The sequence below is a fragment of the Lemur catta genome, chromosome 5, assembly GCF_020740605.2.
Source record: "Lemur catta isolate mLemCat1 chromosome 5, mLemCat1.pri, whole genome shotgun sequence".
Lineage (NCBI taxonomy): Eukaryota > Metazoa > Chordata > Mammalia > Primates > Lemuridae > Lemur > Lemur catta.
In genome coordinates this window covers 43,527,568-43,541,582 of record NC_059132.1, presented here as the reverse complement: position 1 = coordinate 43,541,582, position 14,015 = coordinate 43,527,568, and positions in this window count along the sequence as shown.

Below are 14,015 nucleotides of genomic sequence, written 5' to 3'. Positions count from 1 at the left end.
GGTGTCAGAGGGAGCAAGCAGTGAGAAAGCAGCTTGGATGGGCCAGTATTCAGGTGTGGGATCACGCACATTTATGGAGAGAAATAACCTGCAGTGCAACTCTGCACAGCACTCCTGGAGCACTTACCATGTGCCAGCTGCACTGTTAGATATGGGAGTTTGGGTGCCAAAGACAGTTATGACTTTCTGCTTTCTTGAGACTTATGGTCTAAACTTACTGAAAAGATCAGGATATCTGAGGTGTGGAAGAAAACCCAAAGGCCACTCATATCCACCTTAATATTACACCCAATATTAGCACATCTCTAGCCAGCCCCTCCACGGTGGGCAGCAGTCCTTCCCTGTCTGGGGAGGCACTAAATCAGAAAGCCCTTTGGCAGCACTTGGCAACATGAAGACAGACTCCATGCCCCACCCCACCCTTAGAGCTATGGCCACCCACAGCATGACGTGGATTTCCATCTCTTCACTATGGGTCACTCCCTTCTGAGAGCTTTCTGTGCCAATGACCACCTTAAAGTACACACCCAGGAAGAGTTCAACAAGTTTTGGCTCTGGTCTGGCCAGCAAAGAAAGGAAGACAACTGCCTTGCATTGAGCACATCGCATGTGCATGCGTGCACTCCACTAGATGCCATGTGGCCATTGAATCAATTGTCATCTCATCAATCAATAGGAAGAGTTAGACTCCCTTGTTCCACAACCCAAACTCCTCTTATCGTACCGCAACCTCACTGAAATAATTTTCCTAATTAAACTTACAACCATTTTACATTGTTCTATTTTATTGTATTTTGCTTTATTTTATTTTCTTGTGATAAGAACACTTAACATGAGATCTACTCTCTTTATTTAAGTGTACAATACATTATTATTGACTATAAGTACAATATTGCACAGTAGTTCTCTAGAGCTTATGCATCTTACTTGAATGAAATTTTATGCTCATTGATTAGTAATTCCCCATTTTCCCTTCTCCCTTGGCCCCTGGCAACCACCATTCCACTCTTTGATTCTATGAATTTTGACTATTTTTAGGGACCTCATATAAGTGGAATTATGCAATATTTGTTCTTCTGTGTCTGGCTTATTTCACCAACAAAATGTCCTCAAGTTTTATCCATATTGTCACATATTGCAGAATTTCCTTCTTTTTAAAGGTAACAGTATTCCACTGCATGTATACACAACAATTTTTTACCTCCATTTGTCTGCTGGTGGACATTTAGGTTGTTTCTACATCTTGCCTATTACGTATAGTGCTGCAATGAACATGGCAGTGCTAATATCTCTTCGAGATCCTGATTTCAATTCTTTTGGATAAATACCCAGAAATGGGATTGCTAGATCATATGGTAGTTCTATTTTTAATTTTTTTAAGGAAACTTCATACTGTTTTCTATAACAGCTGCACCATTTTGCATTCCTGCTAGCAGTGTGTAAAGGTTCCAATTTTTCTACATCCTTGCCAACACTTGTCTTTTGTCTCTTCAACAAACGGTGCTGGGAAAACCAGATATCCATATTCAAAAGAATGAAGTTGGACCCTTATCTTACACCATACACGAAAATCAACTCAAAATGGACTAATAACTTAGACACAAGATCTGAAACTGTAAAACTCCCAGAAGGAAACACAGGGGAAAAGCTTTATAATGTTGGTCTTGGCAACAATTTTATGGATATGAAACCAAAAGCACAGGCAACAGAAACAAAAATAAATGAGTGAGAATACATCAAACTAAAAAGCTTCTGCACGGCAAAGGAAACAATCAACAGACTGAAAAAGCAACCTACAGAATGGAAGAAAATATTTTCAAATCATATATCTGGCATGGAGTTAACATCCAAAATATATACAGAAATCCTACAACTCAATAGTAAAAAAAATGAATAAATTGATTTAAAAATGGTCTAAGGACTTGAATAGATATTTCTCAGTAAAAGACATATAAGTTGCCAACAGCTATATGAAAACAAATTTAATGTCACTAATCATCAGAGAAATACAAATCAAACCCACAGATATCACCTCACACCTGTCAGGAGAGCTATTATCAAAAAACAAAAGACCTCTTACATTGTTCACAATGTTGTTGCCCAACCGAGTTGTGCTGCCGACTGCACAGAGAAGAGCCAATGTCCTGAGACAGTCGGGGCTGTAATGGAGAAAGTTTTATTCTGCAGAGCACCAATTGGGGAGATGGTAGAAATTTCTCGAATATGCCTCCCCAAGAATTTGGGAGACAGGGTTTTTAAGGGTAGGTTGGCAGGCCAGGGATTAGGCAATTAGGTTTGTTAACTGGGGCAAAATTATAGGGGTATAGAAATCATCTTGTGTTGCTCCAGTCCCTGGGGTCACAATTCCAGTGGAGTTGGTTTCTTGGTATGGGCCACTGGTCTGTGTGGCTCAGCCAATCCACTGGAATGCAGGGCCTGGAAGATATCTTAAAAACTACCTTTAGGCTCTGAAAAGGTGATGTTATCTACGGTGAAAGTTAAGAATCTTTATGGACCCCAGCTATGTGGCTCTGGAGTGGCAATTATAGAGAAACAAACAGGGGGACAGTAACTAATTATTATCGTTATTTTTAGCTAGAACTTACCATAGTTCTTGCCTTGTACCCCATTATTGATTTGTGTAAAGGGCGGTTTCAATAACCCCATTCTCTTTTTCCCTATCTTCAATCTTGATATTGTTTTGGAGACACCAAAGATGAAGATTTTGCAACTGGTCCATTGTTCCCATCTGTTGATTTCTTATTTCCTTTATTGCATAATCCATCAATTTATGTAACTTTTTCAGCTTTGCAGCATCCAAAAATGTAAATATCATGCTATAAAGGTATTTATCTGAGTCACTATTAAATTTTCATAGGACAGCATCTGTAAATACTCCAATCTAGAGAGGTCTGAAGACCAGGCCCAGAAACAAAGCTGTGAATACTGGGGACACATTTGCACAGAGGGTTAAGGTAGTCAGCAATGCCAAACAGGGAGCTTGAACTGTGAAGTTCCTGGGAAGAACCAAAGAGACATTTTACCAAGATGGGTGGAGCAGAAGTCAGACTGCAGGGGATAAAGCGAGAGCAAGAACAGAAGGAAGGTAACTTTAATACGCCAAAGAGTTTCCTAAATGTGAGCTCACCCATTATGCTGACTTTTCACCATAGCTGAATATACGCTCCAGAATGGATCGAGTTCTTTAAGTGCTTCGAATTCTTTGAATTTCTACTAAGTTTAAAGTGCTCCCAGGTAACAAAGATGGTGTTATTTTTCATCATCAATTTTGTTCTTGTTCCAATGAAGCCACTCAGGAAAGAAATGAACAAGACAGAGGGGGCCAGGTGAACTCAATTATCTTCATCCTGGGTAGGTGTTCTAGAATGGGCCCCGTCCTTTCGGAAAAGAAGAGCAAGCACTTTCAGAATCTAATTTCTTTATTTGCGTGCTCTCTTGCTACTGTTTGGCTTACTCATAGTTTTTATCCAGGGGGAAAAGGCAGCAAAAACAAAGAACAGGAAATTTCACCACCTCCAGGAACTGTTGAAACGGTTGTTCTGGCAAGAAAGGAAGTATTTGCACTAACCACAATCCCAGTCCTGCATCTTCATTTCCTTTGCAGGATGATTGGCCAGAAAATAATTGGACTTTAAATATCACCCCTTACCAATGATAATGAGACTATTAATAAATAGGCTGATGATTAAAATAACATGTTAGTCCATTTGGCAGATGACAGCCTCTGTGTTAAGAACTGTGCATGTTTTAGCTCATTTAATTTTTCTAACCTTACGAGGTCCATATGTTTATTATCCTTATTTTGCATATAAGAAAATGAGGGACAGAGCTAGAAAGTGACACAGCTGGTAGTGGATGCCAGAGCCCCAGATCTTAAACATGGTGTTATAATGTGTACTTCACGCATCACACCATCTAAGCCTGGAGAACACACCGTCCCCAGTACTTAGTGAATGAATGGAGAATAAATGAATGAACATCAACAACAGGGAAGCCATTGGAGAAGCAGATTAAGGTTATTAATGTAAATATTAACATAAATTCTATTAATCATACAAGAAAATTACATCTGTGAAATAACAGAGAAATCAGTCAAAAACCTGGCAGGTACATCGTTACTGTAAATCATCATGATAACAGCAATTATAACAACAACACAAATTAAACAGACCCTGCAACCAGTGATCTGTCATGAGACCAAATCCTAGTGTTAGGTAGGAGGGTCACGGGGCCAAGAAGCAGTTGCATTTCACAGTCAAAGGTCAGAAATCGAATAGTTGGATCAGTGCTCTCTACTAGAACTTGGTGGGAAGGTGGAAATGTTCTATGGTAGCTGCTAGCACATGCCACTGCGAGTGCTTGAAATGTGGCCAGTGTGACTGAAGAACTGAATTTTAGTTTTACTTGACTGTAATTACTTTAAATTTAAATTGCGACATGAGGCTGCTTGTTACTGTATTGGGAAATGCAGAGATTGAGAATGCAACGATCTTTTTCCAGAATCATGTTGTCCATTAAAAAAAAAAAAGTAAAACCTTGGTGAACTAATTTAGCACCTAATCTGAGCTTGACAGCTCTGGATCTTCTTGTTCTGGCTAAAAGGGGTAGGGCTGTCTGCACATCAGTGCCCCACCCAAACCTGAACAGAGATGGGGGATGATTCTGAGCTACTGGAGCAGTATCTGAAATCAGCAGAGAGGGGTTCAGACCCCAGGCTGGCCGGCTGGGGAGAGAGTCCTGAAAGCCCAGGGCTGGCAACCACCTGGAATTAAGCAGGCAGTTGGTATCATTTCACTGCAAAAATCCCTGAAAAGAAGTGAGCTTGCAAATTCAGGCCCTCAGCCAGCGGGTCAGACCGTGGAGTGATAAAAGCAGCTGTCGCTCACACTGGCTTCAGGGGAAGAATGTCAGAAATGCAGTTTGTGAGAGAAAAAGACAGAGATACCAGGGCTGAAGACAGAGCACGCCTTCCAGCTGCCACGTCTCCCCCTCAGTAGTCCTCAGGGGTGCACCAGGGCTGCCGGTGCACCTGAGCGGTACAGAGGCCTTTCCTCCTAAGGGCTGGAGGCCAAAGAGGCCGTGGGCAGCCACGTTCAATGGCACTGGAGCCTCCCTCTGCTGGGTCTGGCCCTGTTCTCTCTTACTCTTCCTTCCCTCCCTCCCTCTCTGGTTAAAGAATAGAATTGGCTCTGCCCAAGCTCAGAGCCCATTTCTGCACAAAGACGACAGATCTCAAGTAAGTCCATCCGGTGGGAGCACCCACAGGTGAATAACGGTGACTGTGCCCCACCTGTGCATCTGGCACTGCTGCCGTGAGGCAGAGCGCCAGCGCTGAGACCAGCTGGGGAAGCTGCGGCCCAGCACCCCTGCTGCCATGACTGACCCTGGAGTTGAGGGGTAACCTGGGGGCTGCTCTGTCCCACACTCGCCATAGGAAACAGAGACCTGGGAAGGGCCCTGGGAGAGACAGAATTGGCATTTGGGTGGGAATGTGTGTGTTTCTTCACCAAAGTACAGGGCTTGGCAGCCTTGAGACAGAGGAGTATCCATTTCCTCGTGGTGGTCTAGTGCCGCCTAAAATGACAGCCATCAGCCCACAGTTCCTCACAAGCAGAAAACCAATCTAGAACACTCTTTGGTGGCAAACAGAAAGGTAATCCAGACATCAAATGGTGCTAGAGGCCTGGCTGTGTCCATGGTCTTTCCCCAGGCACAAGGCCACTTGGCAATCTGCTACTTCAGGAAAGTCGGGTTGGCGAGTATTGATCAAATCCCTGGTACGTGCTCTTAATTTTCAAATACAGATCTGAGGGCTCAAGGCCTTCTGTCAGAAGCAGCCAAAAGCAAGGGGTCAAAGAATGATTTCCGGGTTCAGGTTCCTCTGAGAAGGCCGAGAGGCACCGTGCGGTTTCAGCAGCACCAGGAAGGTCACAATGCCCCCAGCCGGGGCAGGCGTCCCCCTGACGCTACCTGAAACGCACCTCTGGTGGATGTCTTAGGACCAACCAGCTTTCCTTTGGGAGATCCTCGTCTCTCCTCCTTCTCCACGACTCAGGAGCTCGACTGAGTGTAGGGGCATCTATATTCGGGGGTGGGGGAGAGGCAATTTGGGAGCACGTGGGCCTAGGACCCACGGATTGGAGAGAGAACCTGATGAGAGATGGAAAGACATCAGGGACAAATTTTCCTACTCCAAAGTTTGCCTTCAGCCAGCCCTGATGTTTATAATAAAATATGATTGTTGGTGCTGCCTGAGTTCTGGACAATATTTTCAGCTGTTTTCCTGATAGCTCCGTGGTGGCATCATCTGTACACTTCAAAATCACAGTCACGTCCTAAACTAAACTGGCCTCCTCCCCTCTGCCCCATCTCAGCGACTGCCTCCCCCACCTACTCTGCCACCTGGCCTCAAAAACCTCAGGATTGCCTTCGAGGCCCCCTCATCCTCCCGCTTTTCCAGATTAGTCACCAAATCCTGGTTATCCTACCACATAGTGTCTCTTGGATTTATCTTCTACCCATTTCCTATTTGCATTTCTACGGTTATTGCCCTAACTCAGAGCAACATCACCTCTTGCCTACACTAAAGCCACCTCATCCCTGGGTGTCCCTGCTGCTGCACCCCCCACAGTGACAACAGAGGACCCGCCTGCTAGAAAACCACAGCTCCCATAATGTTTTCCCTGCTCAAAGCCCTCTGTCTGCCTGCTGCATACAGGATGAAACACAGACTCCCTAGCCTAGGTTTTAAGATTTTCCGTGTTATGGTCTGAATTATGTCCTCGCCCCACCCTCCTACCCCCAAATGCGCATATTGAAGGCCCAACTCCCAATGCCCCAGAATGTGCCCATATTTGAAGACAGACCCTTTAAAGAGGTGATTAAGTTTAAGTGAGGTCATTAGGGTAGGCCCTAATCCAAAATAACTGGTGTCATTATGAAAAGAGGAAATTCAGACTCACAGACGCCAGGGGTGTGTGCACGCAGAGGAAAGCCCACCTGAAGACGCAGCGAGAAGAGGGCCCTGCCCGGGCCAAGGAGAGAGGCCTCAGGAGGAGCCAGCTCTGCCACACCTGGGTCTTAGACTTGCAGACTTGAGAACTGTGAGAAAACAAATCTGGTGTCTAAACTCTCAGGTCTGCAGTATTTGTTGTGGCAGTCCTAGCAAACAAATAAACCCTCCAGTTGGCCCCACTTGTATGTTTTATGACCTTCTAGTACTTTCTATCACCTGCCACGTACCGTAAGCCTGAGCCTCAGTGGGTCTTATGTGATTTATGGTCTCTGACCGTCCGTCTCTGTGATGACGACCCCTGTGCATAGACTGCCCTCCCCCCACTTGCCTCCGGATCCAGCTCACATCCCACATGCTCTGAGAACATGGAGTGCACCATCCAAGGAGAATGTGCCTCTCGTCCTCTACTTGTCCTGCCTGCCCCAAAGCCATGCTCCCTTTCACTTCTCCTTCTCTCTTTTGTTGAAGGAACATGCATTGCTCAGCCTGTGTCTAGGACAGGGGGTCATGGAGAGCCGTTCTGGCCAGGGAGATGTTAATGGAAGTGGGGGGTGGGATTCAAGGAGAAAGGCCCTTTAAAATGGGCTGCAGATGCAGCTGGCATGTGTCTGCTTTTTGCCCTGTTGCTCCTTCCTTCCCTCTTCTCCCTGGAACACACACAGTGGCCAGCATAGTCACCTGGAAACCACAAGACACCATCAAGATTGTTGCAGATCTTAAATGTTCTCACCACAAAAACAATAAGTATGTGAGGTGCTGGAGATGTTAATCAGCTTGATTTCATCATTTCACAATATATACATGGACCCAAACACCACATTGTACACCATCAATATATACAAATTTTTATTTGTCAATTATGTCTTAATGAAGCTGGGAGAAAACAGCTGTTCTCCGGGGGCAGGAGGCCCTGGTTTTATTTATTTCATATCTCCCACCACTTCCAGCATATGAATGTGCTCAGCAAATACTTGTGGAATTTTCTGAGTCTTTGTGGATCTTAGCTAAAGCAGAGAAGCCCTCTTTAGCCACATCTTCTCCAGCATGAGGTTTGTTCGACTGCAGATTTCGAGATAAGAAAGTGCAGATATGCCATGTGGTAGTGGTGGAAGGTCAGCTCTAGACCACACTCAAGTGGATTATCTTGGTATCTGGGTGAAGGTACTCCAACTGCACCATTTGGGTCCAAGTCTGGGTCTTCCAGACAAACCCTCGGTTCCTGCCATGCTGCGCGTGCAGTTGGGGTTGGAGCATCAGTGCAGATCTCACTTGACAGAGTGGGACACATTAACCTGTGGACTGTGTTGGTCTGCTAGGACTGCCATAGCAGAATGCCACAGCCTGGGGGGCTAAGAAACATAAATGTATTTCTCACGGGAGGCTGGAAGTCCAAGATCAAGGTGCTCGCAGGATCGGTTCCTTCTGAGGCCTCTCTCCTTGTTGTGCAGCTAGATGCCTTCTCCCTGCATCTTCACGTGGTCTTTCCTCTCTGCACAGAAGCCCTGGTGTCTCCTCCTATTCTTATAAGGACATGAGTCATATTGAATTAGGGCCCCACCCTAATGGCCTCATTTAAACTTAATTATGTATGTAAGGCCCTATCTCCAAATAAAGTCACATTCTGAGGCACTAGGGGTTGGGATGTCAATATATTGGTCTTGGGGGGACACAACTGAGCCTGTAATCTTCATGTGTGATTTCATCGTGTGTGTGTGTGTGTGTGTGTGTGTGTGTATCAATTAATGTAGATCATTATTAGAACCAAACAGACATTGAAGAACACCTCATCCCAAACTCCTACTGGAGGGGTGAGGAGATGAGACCCAGCAGTGGATTAGTGGCCACGCCAGGCCTGGAACCAACGAACTTCCCCTGTGTGGCACCCCGTCAAGGAGTGGAGGCGAGGACCTGGGCCTCGGTGTTCCACTGGGAAGAGGGGGACACAGGAAGACAGGAAGACAATATTTCCCAAGCTGTCTTCTAAGCAACATTAGTCTTGCAGACTGTTGATTGGCATTTTATGATGTAAGTTTTCTGCACTTGAATGAGTTTGGGAAATCGAAAGAAAGAAAGTAAAAGAGAGAGAGAAAGAAAGGAAGGAGGGAAGGACAAAAGGAAGGAAAGAAGGAAGATAGAAGGGGAAGGGAGAAAGAGAAAAAAAGAGAAAGAAGGGAGGAGGAAAGGAAAAGGAAGGGAGGGAGGGAGGGAAGGAAACACATCTATGGCTGGTACTTACTTAAACTTGGTTTAAACCACAGAAAAGCACATCCCATGGAAAAGAAAGACACTCTTTTTGGGGGGAAGTGGCCCTTGCAGTGAAATAGCTGTGTGGGTGGCATTTACACCTGTGATTTCTGTTTTATAAGGGAAATAAATTTGCCTGTTAGGTGAGAAACAGTGGAAAATGAGCAGTTTTTACTGTGTGCTGAGATCTCACCTTGAATTCACGAAGGATACTGGCTAATAAAGCTTCAGAGTGGGGGGGCCGGAGCCAGCGTTCTGACCGGCCGGGCTGGGCAGCATCTGCGCAGAGCACAGTCTCTGTGCCTGTGACGGCTTATGAAGCCTGAGGGCCCGCGACGGGGCTGACCTCAACTGTGAAGCACAAACGCAGCTTGTTTGGGTCCGGCTGCCTGTGCAAAGGTGGCGTCAGACGCATAATGTGGCTCTTGTTGGCCGTTTAGAGAAGGAAGACATGAGATCAACAGCACTTACTCATGCCTCATTACTGCTGCCTTGAAGAAAGCCGTAATCTCGGGTTTGTGCCTGCCCTGAAGCCATCAGATTTTTTTTTTTTTTTTAAAAATGCTACTTTCAAAATCTGTTTTCAAAAATCTATTTGCTTACCCCACCTAAATTTGGCTGAATGAAAGTTACAGAATAACAAGAATAAACACCCTGACATTTTTCTCCAAGAATCCTAAAATAAATATACTGCACACTGACTGAATTTATATGTGGATTTTAAATATTTTAACATTCAGACCAAAAATATCTGATGTTTAATGGTTATAATTGGAAATAGTCTTGTGTATGGAAGTCTCCTTTTTCTGTTTTTACATGAGAAAATGTCATAAAGAGAATTGAATTGGTGGAGTGTGAGGGTGAGCACTGCACATTTGTATGTGGTCCTTTCTTCATTTATTCACACGGAAAGTGCGTGTTATGAATCTGCTAGACACTATTGCGTTAGAGGACGGTGGCCAACAGTCTTGGCTTCCAGAGGACTGACGAGTTAGTGCTAAAACTGGGATGAGCTGGTCACTCTGGGTAGACTAGGGGATCACTGATAAATAAAATGTGGTCAAAAAGTAATGTGATAGAACTTCCTCTGTTTGCTTGTAGAAACACAAAAGAGGCTATTAATTTAACAAATTCCAAGCATTTTTTACTTCAGTCTTAAAGGTCCTTGAGTGATTTTTGTTTTGTTTTGGTTTTTTGAAGGTTGAATTCCAGAACTACTTGACTGTGAGTGAATATTGGAATAAGAAAACCTTTAAATGTAACTACTATAATGGTTTTAGTGTGATTGGGGGAAAAAGGAGAGAGAGAAAGTAAGAACAAAGAGAGACTGAAAGAGAATAAAAGGAAGGGAAGAGGGAAAGAGGAGATAGGGAGAGGCAGGGGAGAAAGAGAGAGGAGAGAGAGAGAAAGGAAGGAGGGAATGAAGGAAGGAGGGAAGGACAGGAAGGGGAGAGGGGAAGAGAGAGAGAGAAAGGAAGGAAGGAAAGGAGGAAGGAAAGAAGGGAGGGAGGGAGGGAAGGAGAGAGGGAAGAAAGGAAGAAAAAAGAGGGAGGGAGAGAGAGAAAGAGACCCCAAGCTTTGGTGGCCACAGTTTATGGGACGTAGCCTAGAATTGTACTCCATACATCTGCTCTTAGGAAAACTTTAGCATCTTCACTAAAGTCCTGCGAGGGCCAGTTCAGCTGAACTCCAAACACCTGATACGGTAGAATGGAAACCAGAGTGTGATTTCCACATCTCCAGATATTCCAGTTGCACAAGGGCCCAGGTCTTATCAGTTTTGTTCAGCATCTAGATTAGCTCCTGGCATATTGTGGGAGTTCAGTAAATGTTACTGAAATAAATGAATAAGAATGAATCCTGTGATTGTATAATTGATGCCCATTGCATGTTAGAAACCTCAAACTTAACTTCGCAGAACTTATGATTTATTAAAATAGCTACTTCTTACTTGCCCACAGTTAATGACATATTTGTTTTAATATATACACTTTATAGTTTCTTTTTGTTGCATCTGACTTTCTCAGAAATGTGCAGGCTTATTAGTGAATCTGAGAGCTCACCTGAAAATGGATGCAATCTTTAGAATAATGATGCTTAAGGTTTAGTAAGCTTCATGTCACACTTGGGTCCGCAAAGGAGAAATAGTTTGCTTTCCCAGACACATAGATCTATTTTAGGGGCTGGCCTGTCCGCAGAAAGCAGAGCTGCATGCATTACCGGTGGGAGCCTCTGCCATGCTGCAGTGTGCAAAGCTGCTGTCACATACAGATGACATTCGGAAGATGAAGGGGAGGAGTAGTGCCAGTCTGTGGATCACAGTTGAGACATCTTGTCTGGTCTCCTTTCTATCACCTCAACCGACTCCTCTTCCGCCTTCGTCTCCACTCCTGGCAGCTCAGTGCTTCCAGGCATTCTGGCTCCTTCTAAGGCAGTGCCCTCAAGATGTGATTAGGGGGCCCCTAACATAGGGGCATTTTTAAAAACTGCAGATTCTGGAGCCTCCCAGCCCCGAGACCTGTAGTGCTGGTTATCCTGCTTGCCTCTCCCAGCTCTATTCCTGGGGAGGAAGAGAGCTTGTTAGCGCCATCCCTGGCTCCTTTGCTGTCTGGTTCTGTCACTTCAGTGATTGGAGTGCCCAGAGGAGACCAGAGACCAGGAGGGGTGAGAATGAGGCATACTTTCTGCAGCTCCCTCCCTGCCCTGCCCTCACAGCTCTGGCCTCAGCTGCACCCCCACCACTGCTCCTGCACCCACCACTGCTCCTGCACCCACCACGGCCCCTGCACCCCCACCAGTGCTCCTGCTGGATGTCTGGCATCTCGGACGAGCCCTCATCAGGGCTCCATCTCTCACAGGGCTTGGGGACCACTACCTCCACCCTTTGCCTCTTCAGTCCTGGGAATATTAATAGCTTTCTGCTGTCACTAGTTCCTGGGTGCTCTGACATTCTTGCTGGTTCTTAACCCTGCCCACATCTGAGTGAGGGGTCCCTCCTATTAGGCCCTTCATTTGAGCCACCTGGGATGAATTCTGCCTCCTGGCGAGTCCCTGACAGGCCTGCTAAACCAGGCTCTCTGGCAGCAGGACCCAGGAACATGCTTTCATTGTTTTTTCTTTTTTATTATTATTTTTAATTGTAGTAAAATGCACATAAGGTTTAGCATATTAGCCATTTTTAAGTGTACAGTTCAGAGGCATTAAGTGCATTCACACTGCTACGCAATCATCACCTCCTCCCATTTCCGGGACTTTTTCATCTTCCCCAACTGAAACTCTGTCCCCATTAAACACATTCATCCCTCCCTGCCCTGAGCCCCTGGCAACCACCATTCCATTTTCTGTCTCTGTAAATTTGACGACTCGGTACCGCACGTGAGTGGAGTGAAGGAAGCCTTTGTGACGGGCTTACTTCGCTGAGCATAACGTCCTCGGGTTCACGCATGTTGCAGCATCGACTGGATTCCTCCCCTTATGGATTTCATTGCACGGACACATCACAGTTTGCTTATTCATTCACCTGTGGACGGACACTCGGGGGCTTCCACCTTCTGGCTGTCGTGAAAAATGCTGCTGTGAATAGGAACTTACGAGTATTAGAACCTGCTTTTTAAATAGGCCTCCCAGGTGACTCTAATGCCCTTGTAATTCTTGTGCCCTTCCAAGAATCATTGCTTTTGGGAAACTAGAAAAGATCTGATGTCATCATTTGTGTTCTCTGTCCCAGAACTTATAACCCTTAAGAAGTGACCTCTCCAGAAGCATTTCTTTCTAATTATGGACTGGCATATTTGTTCCCCCAGTTAATCACAGGCACTACTGAACGGATAGGGAGAGGGGAGTTCAGTGAACTTTCTCCTTGCTCTGACATCATGCTGTCCTGCAGGCTTGTCTAAGGACAAACCCGTTTTGACCAGTTGCTCACATTGAGAGCATGTTGAGTCAGAGGGGACTCGATGTCCTCCTATAGGTTTCTTGACATTGTCCCTTCCTCAGACTTCTACATGGAGCACTTCCCCTCCACCTCTCTTTGCCTGGAGCTCTCTCCCTTTAATTTGCAGTTAGACGCCTTTTTCTTTAGGAAGGTTTCTCGGTGCCCAGTCACCAAGAGGGGATTAGCAGCCTTTCCTGTGGGTTCCTGCCCACCTATTATTGGGTATTATTATCACTGGTTTACCCGCTTTGGTCCTCACTAGACCACAAGCTTTTTCAGGGTGGGTCTCACATTTTTCCAGAGTCCAGCCCTCCTGCAGCAGCTTCCCAAGACCTCTCAGCTCAGAGGTGCGGCTGGGATAGCCACACAGGATGTGTGGACATGGGTGAAGCACAGGGAACCTTGTCCTCAGCAGGGCATGGAAGTGAGACAAGGCATCTGAGTGCAATGCCAGACGTGGTGAACATTTCTAGATGGTATTGGAGAAGTTGTTACCACCAACACTGACAACAGAATTAGCTAAGTCAGAAGAAAAAAATAATTGCTATTTGACAGAGCAATTAAAGTCAATAAAAACTGATTATTCTGAAATTCTATGCAGTATCATTATATATATAATTCTTTTTTATGTTGTAAATTTGGAAGCAATTACATCAGAGTACTCTATACATGTTTCACTGTTTGTGTCTGTTCCTGAACAACGTCGATTTGCAAGTCAGAAAAATAGGCTGCGCTAAGAACAACAGATACGTTCTCATGATGCCACCAGACCCTAGACTGAGACTATTTAAATGCAACTGT